Below are 20,276 nucleotides of genomic sequence, written 5' to 3' on the forward strand. Positions count from 1 at the left end.
GAACGTTTTTGTTTTACTTAGATTATTTTAAACTGATTTTTTAAAAAAATTTCCATGTCTTAAAATCATATTAAATATACTTATAACAAAAAACTCACTTGTGATCTAAAATAAGGGTAATATAAATATGTAAGTCATAATTTTTTTTATTAGAAAAATAATATTAGTAGTGACATTTTTTTACTTATTTTTTGTTGTTGAAGTGAAACTGAAATTTTTTCAACTTTTTTTAAGTCTTAAAATCACATTAAATATACTTATGATCAATGGTTTACCAGCAGATACAGTCAATGAAGCCAATAATGCCAATGATGAAATGTGTGATGAAGTTGTAGCTGAATCCATGTTAAAATTCATGTATGACCACAAAATGGAATAAGTGCCATGTCAAGAGAACACATAATGAAGTATTTTATTGAATAGATTCAATGAATTTATTTTCTTATGATGACAATCTAAATTTACTTATTTAAATTTAATCATTTAAATTATTTTATTTATTTCAATTATTTACATTAAAAATATTTTATGCACTACTTTTTCATGTCTCAATTAATTTTTGGGTAATCAATGCTGGCTAACAAGGCAATCAATGTATTATTTCTGGGACCTGGCCAACTAGTGTAAAGCGTACTACATCATAACAAGTTATTTATGGAATCAGTTTTTCATTTGGATATATTTTAAATGTTAACAGTGATCTGTTTCCAGTCCCTTTTTTTAGTATAATCCCGAGAATATGCATACCATGGTGATTTGAAACGCTTGCTGGACATATATATTCATTTGATGGTTAATGAAACTTGCTTCGATCTTCAAAGATTCTAATGAGTACAACCGAGTAGGTGTCCTTTTTGTAATGTAATGGTCCTGAGCACAATGGTTTTCCATTACCGGGGTCTTGCGCATGAGTTTGGGCCACCAAATTCAAATCGAGGATCCCATTTCCCCCTCCAAGACCCAACGCCCCTCCTACCCCTCCTATGTTTTTTTCTTGAATCCTATGAATTTGTTCGGATTTTCGGAGGAGGACCTTAATTTCTACAGTTTGGTCTTGATTTATTATGAATTTATCGGAATTTTTATGCATTGGTCATGATTTTTTAGAGGTTGGCCATGATTTATACAGTTTGGTCTTCGATTCTATGGTTTTGTCATGATTTCTATGGTTTGGTCTGGATTTCCGTGGTTTGGCCTGGATTTCTAGGATTGGAACTGATTGTTATGAATTCGTCTGGATTTCTAAGCATCGGCAATGATTTCTATGAATTCTCCTGAATTTCTTGCATTGATTATGATTTTTATGGGGGGTTTTTAGATTTCTATGGACAAGTCATGTTTTCTACAGTTTTGTCTTGATGTCTCTGGTTTGGTCTATATTTTTAGGGTTGACCCTGATTTTTATGAATTTGCGTGAGTTTCTATGTATTGCTTATGATTTCTGTGTATTGGTAATGATTTTTATGAATTCATTGGTATTTCTATGTATTTGCCATGATTATTTAGAGGTTGGCCTTGATTTCCACAGTTTGGTCTTGATTTCTATAGTTTGGTCTGTATTTCTAGGGTTGGCCCTGATTTTTACAGTTTGGTCTTGATTTTTATAAATTTGTTCGGATTTCAAGAGAATGGCTTTAATTTCTACAGTTTAGTCTTGATTTTTTATGAATTTTTGAGGTTTCTATGTATTGATCATGATTTTTTAGAGGTTGGCCATGATTTTTACAGTTTGTTCTTGATTTCTGTGGTTCGATCTTGATTTCTATGGTTAGGTTTGGATTTCTAAGCTTGGTCCTGAATTTTATGAATTCGTCTGGAATTCTGTGTAATGGTTATGATTTCTATGAATTTCCCTCGATTTCTTTTCACTGGTTATGATTTCAATGGATTTTTTTTTGGATTTGCATGGAGCAGTCGTGATTTCTTTATTTTTTCTTGATGTCTTTTGTTTTGTCTCTTTGTCGAGACATCGAGAGTCGTTAATACCAATGTCCCCCTTCTATGTATTCTTGAACGAAAAAGCAGTTACGAACACATTCACCACTACAATATAAAGCGTCTTCAATACATTCCAGTTAACACTTTGTAATTGGAGCTCTGTCAGTTACCATTAAGAAGTGAATTTTGGGATCCTCTAGCAATCACAAAAGGTTTGGCTGAGATTATAAGTAATTTTTGACCCATTCAGTGAGATGGCTAATAGAAAAATACATTTTTTTGCCCTGATATTGATTGCTATGCTGCTACTCTTGGATTACAATAATTGGGTCATGGAATGGACTATTACAGGGGTCGTTCTTCAATGTCCGGTTACGGTGTCGGTCATTGGTTTACTAAGTTGTTTCGCTCTGCCTTACCCCTGGTTACAAAATATATATTACCGGTTGCCGCAGATTTTGAGTTCTCTACACTACATGATAGTAGAAGGGGGGGTGTTACTCCGAACGGGACTCCTTATATGGGCATAGAATACGGACGGGACTCCATATATGGGCATAGAGTCATTAGGGAGAACACGTGGTTAATGGGGTCAATGACCTCTTTTTCCAAGGTCGATTTATTTGATGTTTCTATGTGTAATAACTCCGGAACGAAGGTTGCACATGCGTATTGAATTCTAACGGGAACAATGTTATTGATCTAGGACACGAGGGGGAAGTGAATTTCCGAGAACTTGATTGCGTAATCGATCGTGAATGTCATGGCGTCCAGAAATAGTATTTGTTATTGTTGCTCGAGGCGAATGTTATGATCCAGAAATAGTATTTGTTGTTGTGGATAAAATTGTTCAATGTTATGAGTTCCCCGGAAACAGTTAGATCACGTGTTTCCTTCTCAGCCAATCAGCGAGTCGGTTACACCCTCCTTCTCAGCCAATCAGGGGCCTGCTTACAAATAATTTTCCCCGTTACATAACAATTCGACCTTGAGATTTCGTATATAAAGGACATGCAATGTGATTAAATTATCAGAAAGTATTTTGACGCTGTGTAAACAACAATGGATAAATTTAACTGTTTAGAAGCATTGACAGCCGCAATTAGCAATGTAAGTGGATTTTTATTTTCAAACGAATTTTCCTTGGACATCCTCCAGTATATTCAGCTAAAACGTAAATATATTCCTTTACCCCAACCCCCCCCCCCAAACCATACAAACATCATTATAATCAATGGAAAACGCAAAATATATTCTTTTTACCCTTGAAACCTAACCCCCCCCCCACTGTTTTACAATCAAATTCTCGCAAAAAAAAAAATTCTCTTTTCGTTAAAGTTTGACTTTTCTCTATTGTATTCCTTTCTCTAATGTGATTTAAAGTGTCTACTGACTTCTGTCAATTTTTAATGAAAATGCCGCTCTGTTTTGACACAAGATTCCAATGTGAGGCCTATAATTAGCTGTCACCCTTTTTCCGGTGTGTTCACGCTATCCGTCTAGTCAAAGGGTTTTGTTTTGGCTGTCAAATTAAAACAGTTTTAAGCAAAAAGAGATTGCTGTATATTAAGCTTGTAGTTTCATAACCTTGTATTTGTCGGAGAAGCGGTGAAAGAGATTATTTTTAAATTAAGTTTAACAATTTATTTAGAACATTATGGGAAAGGGGGGCGGTGGCAATAAATTGCCTCTAACAGCTTCGTTGTAAATAAATTATGTAAAGGTGGAGAGCAATGCCTTCAATTCTACCACCATCAGTTTAAAATTAAAACAAAATTTTTCTTCGCATTAACAGTAAGGGCCATGGATTTGTCAGAGATCTGTATAAGGATGTTATTTACATAGTAAGTTGACAAATATAGATAGCCCATGATTTTACAGGGGGGAGGGGGCAAAACAAATCTTCTAACAGCGTCGTTGTCCGTAAATTATGTAAAGGGGGAGAGAAATGCCTTCAATTCTCCCATCATCAGTGTAAAATGAAAAGAAACTATTTCTTCGCATTAAAAGTAAGGGCCTTGTATTTGTCAGAGAGCCGGTGAAAGAAATTATTTTCAAATTAAGTTTAGCAATATATTTAGAACAGTATGTGAAAGGGAGGAGGGGGCAATACAGTGCTTCTAACAGCTTCGTTGTAAGTAAATTATGTAAAGGGGGAGGGCAATGCCTTCAATTCTACCGCCATCAGTGTAAAATGAAAACAAACAGTGCAGGGCTAGAAAAGTCTTTGGGAGTTGTATGAAGCTAATATTATGTATAAATTGAATAGCATTTTAACCTATGTTTGCAAAATATATGCCTACAGGTCGATGGGTTAACGATCTAATTTAAAGCCTATAGACCGGAAAATTTAATTTTTTTCTAAATGGTAAAAATAGAAACAATGATTCCTATCCTATGGCTATAGACTACTGAATGTCTAATAAAAACGTTTGATTTCTAAGCCTAATATATTTCTCGCGAAATTTTTACTTTTTGCTTTACTGAAAAGAGATAAATTACATGGATGAGGGTACTAACTTTCTTTCTGTAAAAAAGGGGCAAATTATTTTGATACTAATTTTTTCTCTTCTTTTTAAGGCAAATTATGAAGAATGCGTGCCCCCTCCTTCCAAGAAAGCCAGAGAGGGTGAGGCAGCCACATCAGTGCCAGCCCCAATGCGGCCTGGCAGAAAGTTAAAGAGAGAGTGGGCGGCTAACTACAATGCCGAAGCTACGCAAGATCGTAATATAACCGGCCCAGCCGCGCAAGAACATTGCGCAGCCGCCCCCCCCACCCTCCAACATGCACTACCTGGTTCTTTGGGCACCCAAGACCAGACTGATTATGCAAATGTAAGCATTTTTTTCCTACCTATCTATTTCTTTCATTGTTTTTTTCTTTTTCAACCCCACTATAACCATATCTCAGCGGGATATTAACCCCTCACCCCCCAACCATTGTTTTAAATTTCTCTCCCTAGGAGATATCTAAATGTAATTTTTTGCAAAGAAACCGCTCTTTTCTAATCTTTGCTATTTTCTATGCATTCCCCCTATCTCTTCGCCGCTATCTCATAAGCGAATATTTTTCATGGGTAATTTCAAGTCAATTAATGCTCACCATTTGAAACTCAAAATCCCCTATTTTCTCTATTGAATATCACATATATTTTTAGATACCTTTGAAACACCAACTGCTCTTTTTCACCTAATTTTGAGAGAGATTATCCCATCTGTCACATATTGTCGTTCTAATTTAAACTGAATATTTATATAGTGCCATGTTAAGCTCCTACATAGAATATAGAACTCCAATGTCCTAATATTAATTTTGCAGACAATTTGTTCTCCTCTATTTCAGAAAACACAGAATTACGCAAATTCCATTGAAACCTTGATTGACTGAAACCGCTAATGTAAAACAAAACAGGGAAAGGAGACGCCAAAATTATTTATAATCTCGCGCGGGGAGCTATATGTCAAAACATAGCGGGTTAATGCCTATGAAGTGTGGGGGGAAAGCGGCTTAACGATTCTCAACATTTTGAATTTCAAACTCATTCATCTAACCTCCATAATTAAACTCATGTGTTTACCTAACCTGTATGGAATTAGAAATATTTCAACTTTTTGGGACATTATGTAAATGCCCGGGAGCCGCGGAGGGGTCCGGGAAGCGCTGTGGGGCAAGGTTTGGGAAGCGCCGGGGGATGCGCCGCGGGCCCGAGAAGCGCCACGGGCCCGAGAAGCATCGCGGGAAGCGATGCGGGCCCCCGAGAAGCGCAGTTTATTCTATGAAAGTGAGCTGTATTTATTAGAGTTTCAGAAACATTACATATTTATTTAAATTAAGCACTTTTTTTTTCAGATATAATAATGTTTGGTGTGATTGACACGGAATATATTGGTCTTAAATATTCCTAAACTGGCATTATTTTAGAAGCATCTTTCTTACTCCTAGACAATCAACGACGTGAAATTCATAGCCATAAATGGAACATCAGATACAATATGTATAAGTACGAGAAAAACAGATGGGGTCCAACACTAAATTTTATAAATCGAAATGGCTTTTACACCAAAACCGTACGACCACATAATGAAAATGGCTATGAAATAAAACATGTACAAGAGGAAATTCAGGAAATATGCAGTTTTTTCGGTGTGCAAGCTGTTTATGTTAAGGGAAACTTGCCAACTGATAAACTCTTACTAGAAAAATGTGATAAAGACATAGTATTATTCAACTTAGAAGACATCAAATGTGAGAAATACCTGCATTCAATCCATGACCCAGAAGACGAAGTTAGATATTTCGCTCAATGAATACCGGAAAAGATACCTGACATGGAAAAATGCATCAGATATCCAAAGTACTAAACTTGCTCCTCCTCATATCAAATGGATTAAGCTTCTTTTTTTTTTTAAATATGTCATTATTTTTTTCAAATGTTTTTAAATATGTTTAAGCAATAAATATCTTAATTCTCAACCGTTTTTTTATTCTTTAGAATAGTCCATCGCCATGAAAATTATACTTTCAGATTCAACATGCCGGGGAACACACTTTCAAGTTCAGCATGTTGGAGAACCCTAAATAGTCACCCATAAAAAGGTAAGTTAACCCTAAAAGGTTAAAGAATTTCCTGGAAATTACACTTTCAGATCCAACAGGTCAGGGAACAAACTTTCAGGTTCAGCATGTAGGAGAACCCTAAATGCTCATCCTTAAAAAAGGTAAGTTAACCCTAAACGCTTAAAGAATTTCTCTGAAATCACACACTTTCAGGTTCAGCATATAGGAGAACCCTAAATGCTCACAAAAGTTAGAAAAAATGCAAAATAATCCTTTAATACCTCTGCAATACGGGTAATAATGAAGAATTCATACACATTTTCAACTAGCTAAGGGTATCTGTTTTAAATATGAGCCATTCTGTTGCGAAAACACACAAAAGTTAGCAAATATACAAAATATTCATTTATTAAATCTGCAAAAAGGATAAAAATTAAGAATTCAGACACATTTTCAACTAGCTAATGGTAAGTTTTTTAAATATGAGTCATTCTGTTGCGAAAACACATAAAAGTTAGAAAAAATACAAAATATTCCTTTATTACCTCTGCAAAACGGCCAAAAATGACGAACTCATACACATTTTCAACTAGCTATGGGTTAGTGTTTTAATTCGGAGCCATTCTGTTGCGACTTCACACACCACTTATAAAAAATACAAACTATTTCTTTATTACCTCTGCACATCTGCTAAAAATTAAGAATTCATACACATTTTCAACGAGCTAAGGGTAAGTGTTTTATATATGATCCATTCTATTGAGAAACCACTCAAAAGTTAGAAAAAATGCAAAATGTTCATTTATTACCTCTGCAAAATGGCTAAAAATGAAGAATTCATACACATTTTCAACTAGCTAAGGGTAAGTGTTTTAAATATGAGCCATTCTTTTGCGAAAACACACAAAGGTTAGAAAAAATGCAAAATGTTCCTTTATTACCTCTGCAATACGGCTAAAAATGAAGGATTCCTACACATTTTCAACTAGCTAAGGTTAAATGTTTTAAATATGAGGCATTATATTGCGAAAAACACACAAAAGTTCGAAAAATGCAAAATGTTACTTTATTACCTCTGCAATACGGCTAAAAATGAAGAATTCATACACATTTTCAACTAGCTAATGGTAAATGTTTTAAATATGAGCCATTCTATAGCGAAAACACACAAACGTTATAAAAAATACAAAATAATCATTTATTAACTATGCAAAAAGGATAAAAATGAAGAATTCATACACATTTTCAACTAGCTAAGGGTAACTGTTTTAAATATGAGTCATTCTATTGCGAAAACACACAAAAGTTATAAAAAATGCAAAATGTTCCTTTATTACCTCTGCAATACGGCTAAAAATGAAGAACTCATACACATTTTCAACTAGCTAAGGGTAAATGTTTTAAATATGAGCCATTCTGTTGCGAAAAACACACAAAAATTAGAAAAAATTCAAAATGTTCCTTTATTACCTCTGCAATACGGCTAAAAATGAAGAATTCATACACATTTTCAACTAGCTAAGGTTAAGTGTTCTAAATATGAGCCATTCTATTGCGAAAACACACAAAAGTTAGGAAAAATGCAATATGCTACGGGTGGATCTCTGATTAGCGTATAAAAATTTAGGATACAATAAGATCTTCTATTATCTAAAGGGTAAGAGTTTTTAATCTGAGCCATAATATTGCATAAACAAACAAAAGTTTGAAAAATAGCACGATGTACATTTTTTAAATATGCAATATGGCAATTCTTGAAGGGAAAAACCGCAATTTAATCTCGATAATGTGAAATATGTGTTTTATGTGAAATTATATTGCATAAACATACAAAAGTTAGAAAAATACAAAATGTTCCTTTATTACCTCTGCAAAACGGTTAAAAATGAAGAATTCATACACATTTTCAACTAGCTAAGGGTTAGTGTTTTAAATATGAGCCTTTCTGTTGCGAAAACACACAAAAGTTAGAAAAAATCCAAAATTTTACATGATTAAATCTGCACAACGGCCAAAAATGAAGAACTCATACACATTTTCAACTAGCTAAGGGTAAGTGTTTTAAATATGAGCCATTCTGTTGCGACAACACACAAAAGTTAGAAAAAATACAAAATATTCCTTTATTACCTCTGCAAAACGGCTAAAAATGAAGAATTCATACACATTTTCAACTAGCTAAGGGTAAGTGTTTTAAATATGAGCCATTCTATTGCGAAAACACACAAAAGTTAGAAAAAATACAAAATATTCCTTTATTACCTCTGCAATACGGGTAAAAATGAAGAATTCACACACATTTTCAACTAGCTAAGGGTAAGTGTTTTAAATATGAGCCATTCTGTTGCGAAAACACACAAAGTTAGAAAAAATACAAAATATTCCTTTATTACCTCTGCAAAACGGCTAAAAATGAAGAATTCATACACATTTTCAACTGGCTAAGGGTAAGTGTTTTAAATATGAGCCATTCTGTTGCGAAAACACACAAAAGTTAGAAAAATACAAAATATTCCTTTATTACCTCTGCAAAACGGCTAAAAATGAAGAATTCATACATATTTTCAACTAGCTAAGGGTAAGTGTTTTAAATATGATCCATTCTTTTTAGAAAAAACAAACATGTTATAAAAAATAAAAAATGGAACTTCATTAAATATTCAAAACTGATAAAAATGAAAAATTATTAATAATTTTCAACTAGCTAATTGTAAATGTTTTAAATATGAGCCATTCTTTTGCGTAAACACACAAAAGTTAGAAAAAATGCAAAATCTTCCTTTATTACCTCTGCAATACGGCTAAAAATGAAGAATTCTAGCCCCCCCTCCCCCACCGCCTCAACCATCGCTCTTGAAATCCCTTGAATTAGGTTAGAGACAGACAAAAAGTTAGGTGTATGGTTAGGTTAGGTTAGATTATGTTAGGTTGGGTTAATTAACGGCAGCCTCTTTTGTTAAGGTTTTTTATTTTGGGGGGCTCCCGCCCCCCTCAACAAAAATTTAGGTGTATTGTTTGGTTATGTTAGTTTATGTTAGCTTTTGTTAATTTAGGTTAAACTAGCCTAGCCTACGTACGGCCCCCCCCCCCACCCCCGGGGGCCCCGGGGACTGAAAGCCTACCACGGGTGGGACCCCCACCACCAAGGTTAGGTTACCTAACATTTCAAGGTGACCCCCCCCCAACCCCGGGGCCACGGGACCGAAAGCCTAACACGGGTAGGACCCTCACCACCAAGGTCAGGTTAGGTTAGATTAGGTTAAGTTACCTAACATTTCTAGGTTAACTTACATCAGGTTAAGTGGCACGCCACTTAACCACTTAATACTTACCCTTAGCTAGTTGAAAATGTGTATGAATTTTTAATTTTTAGCCATATTGCAGAGGTAATAAAGGAACATTTTGCATTTTTTCTAACTTTTGTGTGTTTTCACAATAGAATGGCTCATATTTAAAACAATTACCCTTAGCTAGTTGAAAATGTGTATGAATTCTTCATTTTTATCCATAATGCAGAGGTAATAAAGGAACATTTTGCATTTTTTCTAACTTTTGTGTTTTTTCGCAATAGAATGGCTCATATTTAAAACACTTACCCTTAGCTAGTTGAAAATGTGTATGAGTTCTTCATTTTTAGCCGTTTTGCAGAGGTAATAAAGGAATATTTTGTATTTTTTCTAACTTTTGTGTGTTTTCGCAACAGAATTACTCGTATTTAAAACACTTACCCTTAGCTAGTTGAAAATGTGTATGAATTCTTCATTTTTATCCGTTTTGCAGAGGTAATAAAGGAATATTTTATATTTTTTCTAACTTTTGTGTGTTTTTCGCAACAGAATGGCTCATATTTAAAACACTTACCCTTAGCTAGTTGAAAATGTGTATGAATTCTTCATTTTTAGCCGTTTTGAAGAGGTAATAAAGGAATATTTTGCATTTTTTCTAAATTTTGTGTGTTTTCGCAACAGAATGGCTCATATTTAAAACATTTACCCTTATCTATTTTAAAAAGTTTATGAATTCTTCATTTTTAGCCGAATTGCAGAGGTAATAAAGGAACATTTCACATTTATTTTACTTTTGTGTGTTTTCGAAACAGAATGGCTCATAATTAAAACATTTACCCTTATCAATATGAAAATGTTTATTAATTATTAATTTTTATAAGTTTTGAAGAGGTAATAAATTAATATTTTTTATTTTTTCTAACTTTTGTGTGGTGTCGCAATAGAATGGCTGATATTTAAATCATTTACCCTGAGCTAGTTGAAAATGTGTATGAATTCTTCATTTTTAGTCGTATTGCAGAGGTAATAAAGGAATATTTTGTATTTTTTCTAACTTTTGTGTGTTTTCGCAACAGAATGGCTCATATTTAAAACACTTACCCTTAGCTAGTTGAAAATGTGTATGAATTCTTCATTTATACCCGTTTTGCTGAGTTTATATAGTAATTTTTTGCTTTTTTTCTAACTTTTGTGTGTTTTCGCAACGGAATGGCTCATATTTAAAGCACTTACCCTTAGCTAGTTGAAAATGTGTATGAATTCTTCATTTTTATCCGTTTTGCAGAGGTAATAAAGGAATATTTTGTATTTTTTCTAACTTTTGTGAGCATTTAGGGTTCTCCTATATGCTGAACCTGAAAGTGTGATTTCAGAGAAATTCTTTAAGCGTTTAGGGTTAACTTACCTTTTTTAAGGATGAGCATTTAGGGTTCTCCTACATGCTGAACCTGAAAGTTTGTTCCCTGACCTGTTGGATCTGAAAGTGTAATTTCAAGGAAATTCTTTAACCTTTTAGGGTTAACTTACCTTTTATGGGTGACTATTTAGGGTTCTCCAACATGCTGAACTTGAAAGTGTGTTCCCTGGCATGTTGAATCTGAAAGTATAATTTTCATGGCGATGGACTATTCTAAAGAATAAAAAAACGGTTGAGAATTAAGATATTTATTGCTTAAACATATTTAAAAACATTTGAAAAAAAAATAATGACATATTTAAAAAAAAAAAAAGCTTAATCCATTTGATATGAGGAGGAGCAAGTTTAGGACTTTGGATATCTGATGCATTTTTCCATGTCAGGTATCTTTTCCGGTATCCATTGAGCGAAATATCTAACTTCATCTTCTGGGTCATGGACTGAATGCAGGTATTTCTCACATTTGAAGTCTTCTAGTTGAATAATACTATGTCTTTATCACATTTTTCTAGTAAAAGTTTATCAGTTGGCACGTTACCCTTAACATAAACAGCTTGCACACCAAAAAAACTGCATCTTTTCTGAATTTCCTCTTGTACATGTTTTATTTCATAGCCATTTCATTTTCATTTCACAGCACTTCCCGGTCCCCACCGTGGCTCCCGGCCATTTACATAATGTCCCAAAAAAGTTGAAATATTTCTAATTCCATACAGCTTCGGTAAACACATGAGTTTAATTATGGAGGTTAGATGAACGAGTTTGAAATTCAAAATGTTGAGAATCGTTAAGCCGCTTTCCCCACACACTTCTTAGGCATTAACCCGCTATGTTTTGACATAAAGCTCCCCGTGCGAGATTATAAATAATTTTGGCATCTCCTTTCCCTGTTTTGTTATACATTAGCAGTTTTAGTCAATCAAGGTTTCAATGGCCTTTGCGTAATTTTGTGTTTTCTGAAATAGCGGAGAAAAAATTGTCTGCAAAATTAATATTAGGACATGGAGTTCTACATGCTATTGAGGAGCGAAACCTGACACGATAGAAGTATTAAGTGTAAATTATAACGACAATATGTGACAGATGGGATAATCTCACTCAAAATTAGGTGAAAAAGAGCAGTCGATGTTTCAAAGGTACCTAAAAATATATGTGATATTCAATTGTGAAAAATAGGGGATTTTGAGTTTCAAATGGTGAGCATTAATAGAAATTACCCATGAAAAATATTCGCTTATGAGATAGCGGCAAAGAGATAGGGGGAATGCATAGAAGATAGCAAAGATTAGAAAAGAGTGGTTTCTTTGCAAAAAAATTACTTTATATTTAGATATCTCCGAGGGAGATAAATTTAAAACAATTGTTGGGGGGTGAGGGGTTAATATCCCGCTGAGATAAGTTTATATTGGGATTGAAAAAGAAAAAAACATTGAAAGAAATAGAAAGGTAGGAAAAAAATGCTTACATTTGCATAATCCGTCTGGGCTTGGGTGCCCGATGATCCAGGTAGTGCATGTTGGAGGGTGGAGGGGACGGCTGCGCTATGTTCTTGCGCGGCTGGGCCGGCTATTTCACGATCTTGCGTAGCTTCGGCATTGTAGTTAGCCGCCCACTCTCTCTTTAACTTTCTGCCAGGCTGCATTGGGGCTGGCACTGATGTGGCTGCCTCACCCTCTCTGGCTTCCTTGGAAGGAGGGGGCACGCATTCTTCATAATTTGCCTTAAAAAGAAGAGAAAAAATTAGTATCAAAATAATTTGCCCTTTTTTTACAGAAAGAAAGTTAGTACCCTCATCCATGTAATTTATCTCTTTTCAGTAAAGCAAAAAGTAAAAATTTCGCGAGAAATATATTAGGTTTAGAAATCAAACGTTTTTATTAGACAATCAGTAGTCTATAGCCATAGGATAGGAATCATTGTTTCTATTTTTAACATTTAGAAAAAAATTAAATTTTCCGGTCTATAGGCTTTAAATTAGATCGTTAACCCATCGACCTGTAGGCATATATTTTGCAAACATAGGTTAAAATGCTATTCAATTTATACATAATATTAGCTACATGCAACTCCCAAAGACTTTTCTAGCCCTGCACTGTTTGTTTTCATTTTACACTGATGACGGTAGAATTGAAGGCATTGCTCTCCCCCTTTACATAATTTACTTACAACGAAGCTGTTAGAAGCAATGTATTGCCCCCTCCCCCCTTTCACATAATGGTCTAAATATATTGTTAAACTTAATTTTAAAATAATCTCTTTAAACGGATCTCTGACAAATACAAGACCCTTACATTTAATGCGAACAAAGAGTTTGTTTTCATTTTACACTGATGGCGGTAGAATTGAAGGCATTGCCCTCCCCCTTTACATAATTTACTTACAACGAAGCTGTTAGAAGCAATGTATTGCCCCCTCCCCCCTTTCACATAATGTTGTAAATATATTGTTAAACTTAATTTAAAAATAATCTCTTTCACCGCTTCTCCGACAAATACAAGGTTATGAAACTACAAGCTTAATATGCAGCAATCTCTTGTTGCTTAAAACTGTTTTAATTTGACAGCCAAAACAAAACCCTTTGACTAGACGGATAGCGTGAACACACCGGAAAAAGGGTGACAGCTAATTATAGGCCTCACATTGGAGTCTTGTGTCAAAACAGAGCGGCATTTTCATTAAAAATTTACGGAAGTCAGTAGACACTTTAAATCACATTAGAGAAAGGAATACAATAGAGAAAAGTCAAACTTTAACGAAAAGAGAATTTTTTCTTTTTGCGAGAATTTGATTGTAAAACAGTGGGGGAGGGGAGGTGGGTTAGGTTTCGAGGGTAAAAAGAATATATTTTGCGTTTTCCATTGATTATAATGATGTTTGTATGGTTTGGGGGGGGGGGGTTGGGTAAAGGAATATATTTACGTTTTAGCTGAATATAATGGAGGATGTCCAAGGAAAATTCGTTTGAAAATAAAAATGCACTTACATTGCTAATTGCGGCTGTCAATGCTTCTAAACAGTTTAATTTATCCATTGTTGTTTACACAGTGTCAAAATACTTTCTGATAATTTAATCACATTGCATGTCCGTTATATACGAAATCTCAAGGGCGAATTGTTATGTAATGGGTAAAATTATATGTAAGCAGGCCTCTGATTGGTTGAGAAGGAGGATGTAACCGACTCGCTGATTGGCTGAGAAGGAAACACGTGATCTAACTGTTTCCGGGGAACTCATAACATTGAACAATTTTATCCACAACAACAAATACTATTTCTGGATCATAACATTCGCCTCGAGCAACAATAACAAATACTATTTCTGGACGCCATGACATTCACGATCGATTACGCAATCAAGTTCTCGGAAATTCACTTCCCCCTCGAGTCCTAGATCAATAACATTGTTCTCGTTAGAATTCAATGCGCATGTGCAACCTTCGTTCTGGAGTTATTACACATAGAAACATCAAATAAATCGACCTTGGAAAAAGAGGTCATTGACCCCATTAGCCACGTGTTCTCCCTAATGACTCTTTGCCCATATATGGAGCCCCGTCCGTATTCTTTGCCCATATAAGGAGCCCTGTTCGGAGTTACACCCCCTTTCTACTCATGATTGGGGCTCTGGGAGGACTTTAAAGAAACTGTTCCACAAAATCAAAGGTCCAGCGTGTGATCCCTCGGTGAGTGATTGAAATCATGACAAAGTGTAAAAATTTGAAAAAGGGCATGAGACACCTTATCACTCTCAACTCAGCCTTGAAGCGTAAAACTTCAAAGAAGAAAAAGAAAGGAAAAATTGCTAGATCGAAAAAGGATTTATTTTCCTAGGATTTATTTTTATAATTCTTACAGGACTTTATATAAATTGGCAATGCAATCCCTAGATAGACATTCACCATTATTTGAAAATGTTATAACCGAAGAAATTTTTGCAAAACCTCATGGTATCATTGTATTGGATTTGTCCGGTACCCAAGATATGATTATTGTGCGAACGGGTACAATACGCTTAGAGTCAACTTTTGCCGGACCATTGTAGGAGAGTATTGCATTAATCTTGCTAAATCAATTTGAAACATTTTGGGAAATAACCCCCGATGGCAGTGTGCTATTAGAATTGACATCATGAACACAAATCAAATAATGAATGTATTCAATTTGGATCCTTACATGTACTATTATATTTTGTATTCCAATGTCGTGGACATACTTACAGTGAATTTCTTAGCATTTATGGTGACAACCCTCGATTGAACGACTTTCTAGTTGAAAATACTCTTTCATAACTGTATAATATAAGTTTAAGTGCCCTAGGAGGGAAATATTTTTAAAATGTTTGTAAATTTGATTATTCATAAAATTTGTATGTACAAAACACTGTGTTCTATAGATTTTTTCTTCCACGTGTAGGTAGTCATCGGAAACAATAAGTGGCAGCAGTTTTTTAGGATTCAACTTGTATTCATCTTGGTAGGCAAAGTCAGGGTTCCATTTTCTGCAAGATATTGTAACGTTATTTTACTATATCTGTTCCTAAAATCAATAATACTATTCTGATTCATATTTTAAAATTCACGTGTTTCAATATGCTTATTTAAAGCAATGTCACACACTGAATTTTCATACGAAGAATCTTTTTCTGTAAGAGCCAAATAAAAGTCTGTAAGTTTATAATCATAGTAGCCTGTATCTTTATAGCGATGTCCTAAAACCCAGACTCTTTTATTATTCCAGCAATTGAAGCGTAGACCGGGTTCTTTTTCCCAAAGCAATTAAAAACCACGACGATACCAGTCTCTTAAAAATGAGCTAAAATCACGTTTGGGTTTTTTTGCAGTCATGACAGGGTAAGTATTTTGCGATCGATCATATTTATCATAGGGACAGTGGGAGCATAGGAAACCTCTTGTATGAGATTTGCAAATCTCTTCAAGACAGGAATTACAATCTTTAATTTGCACTACGTACACTCTGTGCAATTTACACGGATTGCATAATCTACACTTTTCATTATAGGCATCAACAAACGTACAACTCCTACAGGATAACCAGCTGCCCAATGTAAACAAGCATAATGGACATTTATAAAACATTTTTCGATAGTCAATGTCTCACTTCAAAAAGAAACAGACAGGGGAAAATGAATGTCCTCTAGGAGGAGGAGTGACGTCAAAAATGTTTTTTAGACAGATTTTTTTTAAATGTCAACTTATTTCTTGTTGCCTTGTAAAAATAGCCGTCTAGGTAGTGGTTAAAAGTAAAATCACAATATCATTTTGTTTTGTTTCAATTAATATATCTACAAATTGATTAATTGCCTGGGGGCCACGACACATAAGTCTCAGACAATAGTCCAAAGATGGAGACTCATTTCTCGTTAAATCGGTATGCATTCTTTGAGAAAATATTTTCCCTTTGAAGAGATAACTCTAGAAAATCATCATCTACAATTAAACATTTTTTCAATTTTACTAGATTCCGTGAGATTTTTTGGTTCTCAAATCCAGTCATTTTTCATCCTGACACTCTCAGTACCGGTTATAGACTAACTAAGAATCTCGTTATTAACAAAATTACTGTTTTTTTATAGATTGATTCATGGTTCAATGAATGTGATCGTGGCTAAACTATCATTGGTGCTTGCACGGGGGTTGTATTTCATCATTTCAATTTTAATTTCCTTGTAGATAATCTCTGCTAGTGCCCTTTTTAGTTTAGTCACAATTTCTGTGTCTATTAGGAAATTATTTTTATATAGGTAACAGTTTTGCCATCTAGACAAGATATATTTTGCAAAATTTTGCGGGAGTACATTTGTCTCCTTTTTATGTTTCCTTGCACGGTAATAGAAGTAGGATGATGATAAGATCTATCAACGGGTAACGTTTTACCATCAGCAAGAAGTCGACCTTCTTGATCAACTAAAAGTCTTAGGTTTGTAATCTCTTTCAAGACTAACTTCTCTAAATATAATAAGTTACTAATCTTACATATCCACCTTTATGACACTTGAATTTTCTCGTTAGTCCAATGAAATTTAACTCCTTCATGTCATGGCAACGCACACATATATATCCAATAAGATTGCCATCAGTGCTTTTTTCATAATTCAAATATTTCTCTTTCTCAGCATTCAATGCTACTACAAATCTATCATGTACACACGTTTTCTTTGGATATTTCGTCTTAACTTTTTAAAATAAGATGTTTTTCCTTCCGATTCAGAAATAATACTGAAGCAAAGTCAGGCAAGATTGCGTCACCCTCAACTCCAATTACGTAGGTAAACATTTTTGTTACGTAACACCTGCATCTCGAAGAAAATTAATAGCACCTGGGTCTTGAGAGTTCATCTTAAAGGAAGAAAGGAGGGGCCTCTTTAAAAGCAGAGGAGCGATACTACTGCTGATTTTGTCAGGTTTCATTTTTTGGCCTATTTCTCATTAACACTGGACGCTTAGTTCAATCAAATAAAAGGAAAAAAACATGATTTTCAACTGAACATAAGGAGCAGTATTAGAAACAAAAATAGCAGAAATTGTTCCGTCAATGAGGGGGGTACCTCGTCCTGAATACCTTGCTCTTAGTGCAAAAGTTCTTAGTACTTAAAAAAAAAATTATCCTACTTAAACGGCCCTTATATTTCAGGAGTCGTTCTTAAAGATTTACAACAAAAAGTCAAACTTTAGTGTAAAGGCTATGATACTGAGGGGGGGAAATCATATACAGAACATATACGGAACAAAGTCTGTTTGTTTTAGGTTTTAATGTTGCTCCTTACTTTCAGTTGAAAAAATCCTGGTACTTGTCCAGTATCCGGTAAGCGCGCGAGAACTGTATTGTGAAGATCAGATAGGCATTAACCGGAAATTCATATGAGACGCTGTAAAAACAAAGGGTTTCTGACTCCGGGAACTATATTTAAACTTTAATTTTTTGGGGTTTAAGGGGACTAAAAGGTACCTATGCTGGGTTAGGTTAGGTTAGGTTACGTATTTAATATATGCTTGGCTTTACCCCCACCCCCTAATGCGCAAATATATATCCAACTTCGTTTCTGAACTATTATGTTTTTATCCTATTTTGTTTTATTCCATTAGCATTAACGAAACTTCACTTCTCGCGTCTTACCGGATTCTAGACAAGTACCAAAGTCCTTTGTTGTTTTACTTAATTTCTGATCGTTCTACAAATAATCTAGAGAAATCCCCCCCCCCCCCCACGGAGAATCCCCCCCACAAAAATTCTCCATGGTAAGTTCCTCCTGATTAAAATATTCCTCCTTCGAGAAAAGTTCCCTGGACATTCCATCCTCGTTGAAAATCCGCCCTTGAAATTTCGGACAATTTCAACTGGTAAACTTCCTTAGCCTAAATTTATTTTTATAAAACACTTATTTTTCATTAAATTTCAGATTGTTTTCAAATCACACCGGAAATCCCACTATATGAAATTTTTTTCCTGGAAATTCATCCTCCTGATGGAAAGTTTCTCCCTCGTAAAATTCCCCCATGGAGAATTTACACCGTTGGATACCCCCTCCCCCGAAAAAATCCCTCAAACAATTCCAAACCCTCAAAAATTTTCCCCAAACAATTTCCCTGGAACATCTTCACATAAAAAACTGAGTCGCCAAAGTGACAGTAAGACAAATAATTAGAATTTTGTACACGATTTCTGGCCATTTTCTCTTTGTGAAATTTTCCCTTGTAAGCTTATCCCCAGAAACTTTCCTCCTAACAGAAAGTTCTATCTGTGTAAATTACCCCCTCACACAAAAAATACCCTCTCTCAAAAATGTCAGTATACTTCCAAATAACAAATATTATCTGTAAATAATAAGTAAATTTTATGACTTAAAGCTTTTCCCCCGGGAGCTTTGAGGCTCAAGTCATCTCCAGAGGCACGGTTATGTAACCATTAAACTATGCTTGATAGAATGGCTATTTCAAAATGTCGATAAAATAGTTGTGGGAAAAACGGGACGTGAGGGGGGCGAAATGACCTCCAGTCTTATTGGTCACTTGAGAAGGACACTAGAACTTTTAATTTCCGTTCAAGTGACCGTCTTCCGATCTTTTAGAACAATTGGCTCGATACGACCCCCTCTTGGAAAAAAACACGCATCCGTAATATTTCGTATCCAGTCAAGTCCATATATAATGGTACTTGTACTGAACTATCTAAAAAGTTTTTTTTTTGACGTGTCATCTCAGAAGAAAGTGCCAAAATTTAATCAGAGAGGGTGTGAAGCGTCACAGACCCCACAATATGTCAAAATGACGCAAAAGTGCTTCTTTGGCAGTCATTCTTTGTGCTCAGTTTTTAAAGACCATAATGAGACTTTTAGACCCCCCCTCCCCTAAGATGACAAATTTCTATACAAAATTGGGAAAAAAGGGTATTTACCTACATCTTCTGAGAGCGTTCACCTTGCAAAGATTCAAAGTGAAACTTTTCACGAAGATCATTATGAGAAGTGTTTCTCTCACCAAGACGGGTAGGCTATGTTAAAAGATGCCAAATGTAACCAAACCTGTACAAATAATTCTGGGAAACGTAGTGCAACTCGTCTTGAGCAGAACAATGAATCCCAATTACTTTTAAGAGTTATCTTTTATTATTCACAAGAGGATAAAGCCGCTTAGCGCTTCCATAACTAACTCACTTTGATAAGAAGACCTGTCGAAGAATGTCCAAATCTCTCTTTCAAATATTTGTCCTCGACTATCTGACCAAATCATCAATTCTCCTCTAGTAATGACATGAAATTGGGGGTTCAGCCCCCTCCCTCCCAAGAATTTTTGGTACTTTTTAATTAAACGGAACATACTCAACAATCACGCTTAGGTTAAACCTAAGAATACCGGTTTCATATCCAAGTTACGGATGGTATGATGCATTAGACTTATAAAATGTGGGCTACATATTTGCATACTAGGCGGGGGGGGGGGGGGCTGAGGGGAAAAGTATTTATGTAGGAAAATCTTAAGAAAGTATCTTCATAATATGTAGAATAATTGTAGCTAACACATTTTGTTTGCAGACCCGCTGTACTTAAACATAACCTAAC

The 20,276-nt window shown here is 34.9% G+C and overlaps 1 pseudogene; it reads left to right on the forward strand.

Moving 5' to 3' along the window:
- Positions 1–259: 259 nt before the first annotated feature.
- LOC148938369 (uncharacterized) overlaps positions 260–20,276 on the forward strand; it is a 21,864-nt pseudogene continuing 1,847 nt past the window's right edge.

Source organism: Artemia sp. Qi Xiang Cuo, unplaced genomic scaffold, assembly GCF_049724085.1.
Source record: "Artemia sp. Qi Xiang Cuo unplaced genomic scaffold, ASM4972408v1 HiC_scaffold_2954, whole genome shotgun sequence".
NCBI classification, from domain to species: domain Eukaryota; kingdom Metazoa; phylum Arthropoda; class Branchiopoda; order Anostraca; family Artemiidae; genus Artemia; species Artemia sp. Qi Xiang Cuo.